This window comes from Pygoscelis adeliae, unplaced genomic scaffold, assembly GCF_000699105.1.
Source record: "Pygoscelis adeliae isolate BGI_AS28 unplaced genomic scaffold, ASM69910v1 Scaffold14, whole genome shotgun sequence".
NCBI classification, from domain to species: Eukaryota; Metazoa; Chordata; class Aves; order Sphenisciformes; family Spheniscidae; genus Pygoscelis; species Pygoscelis adeliae.
The window spans coordinates 5,608,570-5,619,438 of record NW_008825109.1 but is presented as its reverse complement, the minus strand read 5'-3'; positions in this window follow the sequence as shown (position 1 = coordinate 5,619,438).

Here is a 10,869-nt window from a genome sequence, read left to right as displayed (position 1 = left end):
CAGTGCACAGAGCCTGGGAACCTGGCTGTCTAATGAACCAAAAAGTACCAAAAGGAGTAGTAAATTATTTAAATCCCATGCTATTTAGCACTAACACAAAATTGCACTGTCTCAACAAAATCATATCAGACCTAGTATTGCAGCTATTTTATTCCCATTTTCCTCTCTTTGGGGTTTTGGCAAAAAGCCCTCGAAGAAAATAGTTTAGGTAATCAGCAGGCAGGCCAAAACTTCAACAAAACCATCCAGTGTTGAGGACTAAAGAATCATCTTCTTCTTTGGAGCCCTGGATGAAGTCTTTCTTGATGGTGAAAGTTTAGGATTGTTGAGGTCTCTCCTGCAGTTCAGGCTTGGAACGCTTACTGCTCTCTCCCATGCCATGCCACACACCATCCTTTGCATCTAACTCAAACTCCTACCAGAACCAGTGTGGGTAAGCACACTTAAGGGAGATGGCATGGAGTCAGTGATGGCAATGGATAGCAATTTAAATGGCAAGTGTGTCTACTGTGAGACAAAACAGACTTCCTCATCAGCTGCTTTCAATGGAGATCCTCCAGCTAGAGACCTTCTTGGATCTACTGTAGGATCTGGGATTTTGCAGATCTCCTATGAGATACTCTGTCAGAAGAGAAGGAATGGTTCTGGGTAGATGCTGTATATGGAAGATGCTGCGTACATAGTCCCAGCCAACAGAGACCTGTGATAGAAGGGCTCCCTGGCATGCATTTAGGGAAAGCATCATCTGTGTTATTGGGCAATTTTAGGTTGACAGCATACATTACAACTCACAGTAGGAAGCTCTTGATAAATTGGCATTAGGAAGGTTGGGAGACATGTGCTGTCCTACCACCTGCGTAGGTAATGTATAAAACTCCCTTGTGGTTTGATCACCAGCTGTATCCAAAGGCTGTCCATATGCCAGAGCCAAAAAAATAGACTGGAATTCAGGATGTCAGAAAATATAGTCCAGGCAGCACGGCACTCTCAGAGTTTAGATCTCTTTCTGCACACAGTCACACTAAAAAAGTCGAAGGCAGGGGCTCTCTACTTATGTATGGTTTGTAGGGACATACACATTTTCTTTTATCAGTTCAGACTACTCCCTCAGACAGTCATGGTTGTGCTGCTTGTAATGACTTCATGTTATCCTCTTTTGACTTCCAGAGAAGGTGATTTATTTTGTTCCTGTTGGCAGGACAGTTAGGGATACTGACTCCCTCCTTCCCCTTCTGCCACCGTGCTCTTCCATTATTTTACAATTCTCGTGTTACTGCCTTTATGCACTTTTTGCTATTTTCCAAAACAATTATTGGTCATTTCTCAGTAAGAAATTAATCTGAAACTCAAATGACAGCAGACATCACAGATCACCCAATCCTAGCATTGTAAAAAGGAAGTACTGGAATATACTATGTTTGATGGTTGTTATTTTTCAGTCAAAATCAGATATTAAGTGTGGGTGATATTTTACAACCTGCTCCTGGAAAGATCAGTGTATACAGTCTATTTTCTGCCCATGAAGTTCCTGGTTCTACTTGGTTGTTTAAAACACAGACCTAGAAGAAAAAGCTTGTTTAAAAGTTCAGATCCACCTATTCCAGATGATTATTTTATAGTCCTTTACATATACCAATCAAATTCAGTCATGAGATCAAGCTAGATTTCTTTCCCACCACTCCTTCCGGACAGCTATTCTGAACAGTTGTCTGATGTTTAGAAATATGCTTATTACTTTCAGACTAAATGTCTGTGAAAGTCTGTTCTTGCACAAGCACTATCCTCTAGTTGAAATCATTTTTCTCTCTTGACTGTATGTACAGAAACTTAATTGTTTAGATGATAGCTAGGCTGACAGAAGCTTGCATTTAGTAGCTGGTAAGTAAAATACCAAAATATTGTGAAGCTCACAATAAATACAGAAGTATTGGCCAAACTGAAATGACACATTCTGTCCTGAACAGCTTCATCACAATCAAAACATCAACTATAGTGGCCCCTTTAGTAACGTGGATCTATATGTTACGTTATGAGATTACATTGCCCCCATCCTCTCCAGAAAATGTATTTTTAGTTCTTCCTATTATAGGGGCTCAACGCTCTATATAAAGACCTGAAATTATGTCCAATTCCAATTTCTGAAGATGGGACATATCTAAAATAACTCTAAAATAATGAGTTCCTTTGCACATTTGCATGTTAATAAATTTACCAATAATTGCACTTTCCTGAAGTGTCTTAATTTGGGACCCCACCCCCCAAAATCTTTTTGCTTTTTCTGTAAGAAACTCTTTCTGCAAGAACTCTTTCTCCTCAAATCTTTCAGATCTTTCTAGCCACTTCTCTCTCTTTCTGAAAACCGATCACTCCCTTTTGCTACCCTAATGAAGATTTGGAGGGTTTAAAATCTTTTGAAAGATCGGATAAGCAAATTTCAGATTTGTAAATAAAATTACTTTCATCAGAAACAGAGGGTAAGAACCTTTTTACTTACTGAAGATTGTGGGAAAACTTCAGCAAGGGTCAGGATTTTAGTTAAGGAGTGAAGAGTGAATAGTCCCTGCTCTTCAGGCAGCACAGGATTAGGATGAGTTTGATTGGGGGCAGGGAGGGAGAGGGATAGCACTCTCTCCTCCTGTCTGTCTGGTGAGCTTTTACAAAAGCTCTTTTTTCCCCCCTGTGAGCAGGCAGACAAATGCCTCAAGGATGGCTTCCAGATGCAGACTTGTATTAGTGAAACTCTGGGAACAAGATCTGACTGTTAATCTGTAAAGCAGGACTGGTCCTCTCCCCAGTCTGGGGAGCACCCGCACACCTTAATTCCCCTGTCTGTCTGTCCCTCTTCCAAACAAGGCACCAGGATTGAGGTCAATGTATTTCAGTTCAGTAGCCACGCGACCCCTGAAGCAGGAACTATACTGAGCATTCCCAATGATGCAGAAATGTTGAGTAAATGACAGCTGGCTTTCAGTTTAAAGCTTCCAGGTCAAGTCCTGATTCCCATCTGTGTAACTGATATGACAAATGCAGATGTAGCCTCTGTATCTGTTCCAGAGTTATGATGGCTCCTGTTGACTTTGCACACATTTTTTCAGCATCTTTTGTCTCCCATTTACAAATAAACTGCATCTATTAAGTTAAGGTGACATTTGCTTAGAGTATTTAAAGGCACACAAAAGCCTGGGGAATTTGTTTCATATATCATTTTTGTAAGCATCAGGTTGAACGTTCCTAAATCTCACAGGCAGAGGATGTTAGATTGCTTTCACTGTGCTTCGTATGAATAGGCAGAACAGTGCTGGGTCAGCAGGAGGTAACACCTGAGCCCTCCTTCTATTCAAAGTAGCACATGAGTCAGGGTGGTGTTACTGTAAGGAGATAAACACTTCTGCTTTCACTCTTTACAACTACCTACCTATTTAAAGAAATCAAATAAATGAGTTTGGTCGTCTGCATTTGAGAGATGAGGAATTAAAAATCAAGACCTTCCAGTCAGTTTTAAACAATGTGTAAGGCTGCCTTCTCTCCCTAGCAGAACCTATACACTAATTTCAGTTGTGTTAATACCGATTTACAACACTCTAAAAGAAGGTAGGTTCATCAGACCAAACCCTTGGCTAAAACAAACTCATATAACTTTGTTGGAACTATTATGAATTACAAGTCTGACCCAGTCATGGCTCTTCCATTTTAGTCAAGTGGAAGACAAGTTCTCGTTCATTTGCACTTTGCACTGATGCCCCAGTGTAACAATTTCCAAGTTGTTAATTAGAACTAAAAATAACAAAAACATCCTATGTGAGGTTGGAAAGCAGTGGAAATGTATTAAAAAATCTACAGTATGTCTTGTGATTCTTCATCACAACATGAAGGTATTGAGACTAATTTACTGACACCATGTTCTTTCCGATTTAAATGGTTTTTAGTACTTATTGCAAGGACAACCACATTGTTAAGAAACACCTCTAGCTGTCTGAAAAACCTCTGCTGAATGTCATATGGATGTATGTGACATTCTATCTATATGGATTATGCAGCTTCTCTGAGTGCAAATAGGTGGTTTGATTGGGTCACTCATTAAAGTCTGTATCATGTCAGCTTTGCCTTATCATGCCTTGGCTCGAAATACAAAAATTAGCATCTTCAGTTCTCAGGTGTGCTTGCTCCATTCTAGCTTCCAGTATTCAAATTAAAAATGTCCAGAATCAAGAATTACTGCCATGGTAAGACATGGGTCTCAACCAGTGGTCTGAGAGCCAGGAGCTTCCAACCAGGCACGCGGCTATCCACTCCTTAGGCTGGAAAGAAACTGCCCAGGAACTTTTCTAGTAGTCAGAATTCCTTATGAAAGGGTGGCAATAATGCTAATCAAAAATCTGAAAGCTTTCCAATTAAATACCGGAATAACTGTTCGAATAAGAAGTTTTCAATACTGATAGTTCATTTTTTATTTTGCATTTAAAAAAAAACAAAAACCCTTTATACAATTTTATTTTTTTTTCTCAATCTTCCACCATGGCAACAATCTTTCACAAGTTATCCTTTGAGCGTACCAGCTGAGAATCGGTTATCTAAAGCTCCCAGATGTCATGTCTTTTATACCTGCAACTGCTCCAAAAGGCTTAGCTAGAAAAGATGGGAGACTGAAAGGAAAACATTTATGTTGATGAAAAGGCCAAGCCAAACTTAATTAATGGCTGTCCCCGAACTAGAAAGCTGTTGCTGCAGAGATGTTCAACTGCCTTTTCAAAGTCTAATATATTGCTCTGCTCTACCAGCTACACATACAAGAGAGATTTTGTGATCAGCTATCCCTTAAAAGAACCTGTCGGCAATCAGGCTCTACAGATACTGTCTGTAACAGATATTCTGACATTTGTACTAGTACAAACTAATTAAAATGTGCCACAATGCAACATGGTGCAGGAAAACAAATAGGAAACAGTAATCTATTACAGTAATAAAGCTAACATAGGCACTTAGAATAGTACTTCACAAGCAGCAAATCAGTCCTCTCAGATTCAAAGATTATGTAGAGGGCATACTTGACAGCTCAGAGAAGAATGGTCAAAGGGAAATGAACCAGCTAAGAGTACCACCGTGTAGCAAGTCTACAGAGTATCACTTGACAACCTTCCAGAAGAGCAGAAATGGATGACATAGTTGTTTATAGGGCCCTCAGCAAATGCTTTGTGAATTGATAACTAATTGGAGAGTGATCAGTTTGAGATGCTGCTATCAATTTTCAGATGATCATCCAAAACGCCATGCAGAGTCAATGGGAGCTGTCAGCTTGGAACTTCTTGGGGAGGGAAGAAGAGTTAATTATAAAAAAAAAAAAAAGAGTGCTTTAAATCAGCATCATTTCTGAAGCCATAGATTTCCATGTAAAAACTCCCTACAGAGTTGGCAGAAATCAAGACTGTACTCAAACCTCGTGGCAATGAAAATGCAATACTGAATGACTATTCTTTCTGTATCCAATAAGTGCAGTTTCATTGTCTTGGAGATATTCTAGGACCATGAACAGACAAGCAGGTTTCCTTGCAATGATTTTACTGTCAGATGTTTTAATCCTGCATGGAATTACAACATTACTGCCAAACCACACTAGCAGGGCAGTACTTTTAGATCTACCCAGAAAATGAGGATACTGACTCACCCAGCACAGGGAAGTACACTAAAAGCAGATACTGCTAGGGAACTAAAATCTGAAACAAAAGTCCTGTGGAGAGAGAGTGGAGCAGAGAAGGAATAAAATAGTTCCTATAAATAGACAGCACGTGTCTATTTTCAATGGAGTTATGAATATAGTCAAATAACATAAGGTAAGAGAGTTCATATATTGGCTGTACAGTGGGGTGGAAATTTTTATTTTTATTAACTACATTTCATTTAATTTAATCTTAAAAAGTGAAGGTTAGTTAAATCTCTTCAATTAACTCCTAAATAACTGTGTTCCACATCATCTGAGTGGTTTGATCTTTAATGGATTTATTCATCTCACCTCCCCTGCCACAGTAAGGCAAAAAAGTGTTTCTTCTGCCACACTACTTAGGACCTTGTTTATATATGAAATTATTCCACAGTAACTGTGTATACAACATCTTTTTCTAATTCAGCATCATAAGCAGATGTATTTTAAATTCTCTCCTATCCTAATGCAAACTAACTCTCACAGCCAGACAAGCTTTAAGTGAGTTACACAAGACAGCAGAAGTCCGGGTTGGCCTCCAGTTAGCCCCGTCACTGTCACCACCTCACTTTACAGTTGAGCAAGATCTCACACTGCTTGAGAAGACTCCACTTTGTGCTACTATAAAAACATAGTAACGTAAAACATGGGATTTATTGTGATGAGGTCTTGCTGAAAAGGCATAATTGTCCCTGGTGTTTATGGAAATAGGATCGGGCCTTTGATGTGATTGAATAAGCTGCACATTATACTACGCTTGTGCCAGTTAAACATGGATTAAAAGAAACAGGAGCTCCGTAACACTTACACATAATTACCACCACACAGTTTGAGTGTGTGCATAAACACACACGTACCTTAGTCTTCACCTGGAAAAATTTCTCATCATAGGGTAGAATTTCTGTGTGCCAACACTATGGTTGCAATTGTCTTGCTAGATGTTTCTGTAACTCTTGGTAATGTTAATGGGCATTAAATGCATTTGCTGAGGAAGTACACCCCTCTGCTTAGTGCCCACTCTCACTACACCTGCCAGGTACATTTCTCACAGCAGAAAAGGGCTTTTTCTTTTAGTTAAACATTTAAATGCTAATATTTTAGGAATCTGCTAGCTCAGCACTGTGCTGACCCCTTTCATAGGATCTGTTTGCTTAAAAATGCATTCAGGAGAACTACTGATCTGCCTGCAAAATATGATGTAGACATCCCCTGAGTACAGGTGACTTGAGCAAGCTTCACAGTGAAAGCTTTAGCCTTCACTGTGCTTCTTACACTGTCTGAACCTGACCTCCGCAATACCAAAAGACACCTTCTTTGAAGCAGCAACAGTGATATGTAAACAGTGCAAAGCTGACTAAGTATTTCACCTATAGCTACTGTGTGTTTTACATATATCTGTAGGAATTATGTCTAACCTGTAAATGACTACAGATGAAAGCTTTGAGCAAAATACAAGTGCCTGTGTGCAATCATAACTGCTCCATATGACACTTCCCAACAGTTGCAATCATGATAACGTACTATCCCAGCACAAAAATAGGATCTAGCTCAAAGAGGTTCCTACATAGACATTCCTCTGATGAAAGAAAGAGACGGATCCTTTATGATCAGAAGGGAGTACGAGTTTAAGAGAAAGCCACTGTTCTTAAGACCAAATACACAGCATAAAATATAAGCAAATATTTCAGGGGAAATGTAGATGGAAAAGATATAAAAGGAGTCTGGTTTCATACCATGAAATGATGTTTATATTTCAGCTCCTCATGTCCTGGGAGAAGATTCTGTCACTACCTTTACACTAAAAATATTTCTTCTTGCTGATGTGCACCACTGAGCAGTTGAAAAAAAACACGGTAAATGACATCAAGATCATTTGTACCTTTAATCCATTCTAAAGTTGGAATTTGAAATTTTTTGCCCTAAAAATAAAAATGCTATTGTGTAATCATCCAATGTGTTATTGACAGTTGCTTATTTTTAGTGACTTTAAGGAGGCAGGAAGGAGAAGAACAAGTTAGTTTTTGATGTCTGTGGTTCCAACAGTAAAGAGCTGGAGACTTCTTTGAGAATAATTGAAATCTAATCAATTTAGCTCAACTGGTACAACATTACAGCAATAAAAAGATTTAGTTGCACAAAGCCAAAAAAAAATCGATTAATGAGCAAATGCATAAAAAAGAAGACGACTGATCATTTGAGTGGCAGGAGGTGACTCGCCGTCTCTAATTTCTTTTCACATCTTTTCTGTGAAAGCTTTCCTGTGAAGTCCTTTGTACCGGTGCTAAGCAGGTTTAAAATTCTACCAAATATACCAATTACATTTTATACTGTATTAGCACATGTGGAAGCCACGCTACAGATGCAAGAGGGTAGAAAATCACAATTGGATCTGATGTGAAAAGACATCATTAGACCATCACAGAGGTACTGTTCTTCTTGACTAAAGAAGAACATCTATAAGCTACTGAAATACTTTACATAGTATGAAAAGAAATCTCTGTGACCCAAACTAAAAGCTAATACTTTAAGATTACCAAACTCCCTCAAAAGTAAACAGGACGAGCAAACAGACGACAAGTATTTAAAGCAGGAAACATCTTCTCTTCCAAAAAAGAAAGAAGGTAGAATATTCTGATACATAGGTGCCAAGGAAACCACAGTGGATGAAGACAAGGTTACCTGACCCTAACTAAGGATGACAAAAGGGTGACCAATCCCCCCTCCATGCCATTCAGCTCAGGAAAGGTCTTCAGATTTTGCAATGCCACCACGCAACCACATCCGAACTGATTTTCAGCTGACAGTGGCTCTCCAAACATGTGCTTTTACAGTTGGGTTCACACAGCTCAGAGCCCCTTGTAAGGACCTTTTTGGTCCAGACAGACAGCGGGTCTGCACACCAAGCCACAGCATGCTGTGAAAAACAGAGCGCTCCTGCCTTTCTGTGTCTGTTCCCTGCTGCCGTCTGAGATCATACAGGCTGGTAGTGAGCCACATCAGCACTGATCCAGGTGACGATGTAACCATCTGATGGCTAATGTTGACGCAAGTAAGGCGATGGGAATACACAGGAAGGGGGAAGGCAGGACCCTCTCTCTTGGTGGCAGAGAGATTGACTCTGGTTGTCCGAAGCCACCAGAGTTGGCTCTGGTGTCCTAAGCCAATTACAATCATATCCTTTAATAAGTCTATGTAATAAGTTACACAAATCTCTATTATGTAATTTTATAGGCACTATATATACCTATACTAGATATGTATATATACTATATACCTATGTAATTTTATAGGCATTATATATACCTATACTAGATATTACTCTGTTATCCTTCAGAAAAATATTCTAAATAGGAAAGACGTTGTTCAACAACCGAGAAGCAGCAATCTTAATGCTAACCAGCAACCCCATCTTTCTTCAAAGTATCATCTAATTTGGATTTCACTGAAGAGAACATGTAAAAGAACATGTAGAAGTCTAAAGCTGTGTATAGGTAAATCCCAGCTATAAGATCTGGGTGCCTCAGGCACCCAGAGCATGACTGAGGTGCAACTTAACCACCTAGATCCACAAGTATGATTTACAAAAGCTGAAGCTTAAACTCCTTATGTATCCTATGTTCAAGCTAAACATTCTCCAAGTGCCAAGAATTCAGCACCTGAAGGCTGGTTATGGGTAAGGGCACCTAAGTTTGGATTCCAAACATTAGGTCGCAAACAGATCTGCTGGACTACAGCTCTGGGAAAGGAGCCTCCCTGCCACAGGACAGGATTTCAGATCAGACTGAAGTGGACACAGCCCCAAGCACTGGAGAGTGCATTCTGCTTAACTGCGACTGTTTCATCTGAATGGCTTACACTGCAGATAAGTAAAGCTGGTAAAGTGCTAAATCCTAGTCTGAAGCCTTACCTATGAGCTAGCATTACACGCCTCTTTGCTTAGCATCCTGCTCACTTCAGCAGCTCTGCAGAGGTCCCTGAGGTTCTGTCCTCTGTCCTTATTAGCAAGCAGTGAGGCCAAACGGGGGAATATTAGTGGAGTGACCAGGCTGTGCAGAGGAGCCAAAGGGAAGGTGGCTTCTCCTTCAAGCTATCTCTAGCCTGGTTCCATGGGCTGAACAGCCACGAGTGACTGGAAGACATCTTCCAGTTCAGCGTCATCCAAAAGCAATCAGCAAATGCTCTCCAAGGTGCCCTGAGATTTAACCCAAAGGAGAGCTGATCTGGAAATGTGCTTCAAAAGCACATTCTTTATTCAAATAAAAAGTGCTGAAGGAGCATCATACTGTACCCTTACTCACCACAGAGATTGTACTAGGCATCTAAATATTTTGCACAGGAATGAGTGTCTCAGCCTTTTACTGGACCTGTCCATAATTCACAGACAACGTCACTGAGGCTTCAGCTATCCCTAAGTAAAACTGATACCACAAGTGAATTCTGAATGCACCTTGGTCCTACAGAAGTCAGTAAGTCCTTTGGGACCAGAATTACACCTTCAAAGTATTCCATTTTTGTCTATTTTCTTATGAATGAGTTGGAAAGCATTTTCCTAAATGAACCTCTTGAGAAACCTTATAATTTACCTCTCTGCAAGCTCACAGCAGTGCCTGGTGCTCTCCCCACTCCTAACCACAGGATGGAGGTCCCTCACCAGCTCAATGGGATGCGGGGCCCCCCTGCCTCCCCCCTGCCCTGCCAGCAGCATTACCCTGTGACCAGAGCGGAGCATGGGTCCCTCACCAGCTCAATGGGATGCGGGGCACCCCTGCCTCCCCCCTGCCCTGCCAGCAGCATTACCCTGTGACCAGATGTGGAGCATGGAATTTTCCTGTCAGAAACTGTCAGAACCAAGAGGAAGAAGGGGGACAACGCCTTGCCCCCTCCACGGTGCTATCACGAGAAGGCAGCACCCGGGCTGTCCGTTGGAGGTTGTCCACCACCTGCCCTGACCCCGGCGGCTCAGGGAAAGGGTTGGCAATGCCTGTGCAGCAGTGGGCCACGGCGGCCCGACCTGTGGTGTGCAGGGCCTTGCTGGCTGGGTGCCCTGTGGGGTGTGGGTGCTGAGGGGGGGGGCAGGGGGCCCTGTGGGGTGCATGCCCAGTGGGATGCAAGGGCCCTTGTGGGGTGCAGTGACGGGGGTGGCTGGGGCGTGAGGGGGGCCCGAGGGGGGCAGG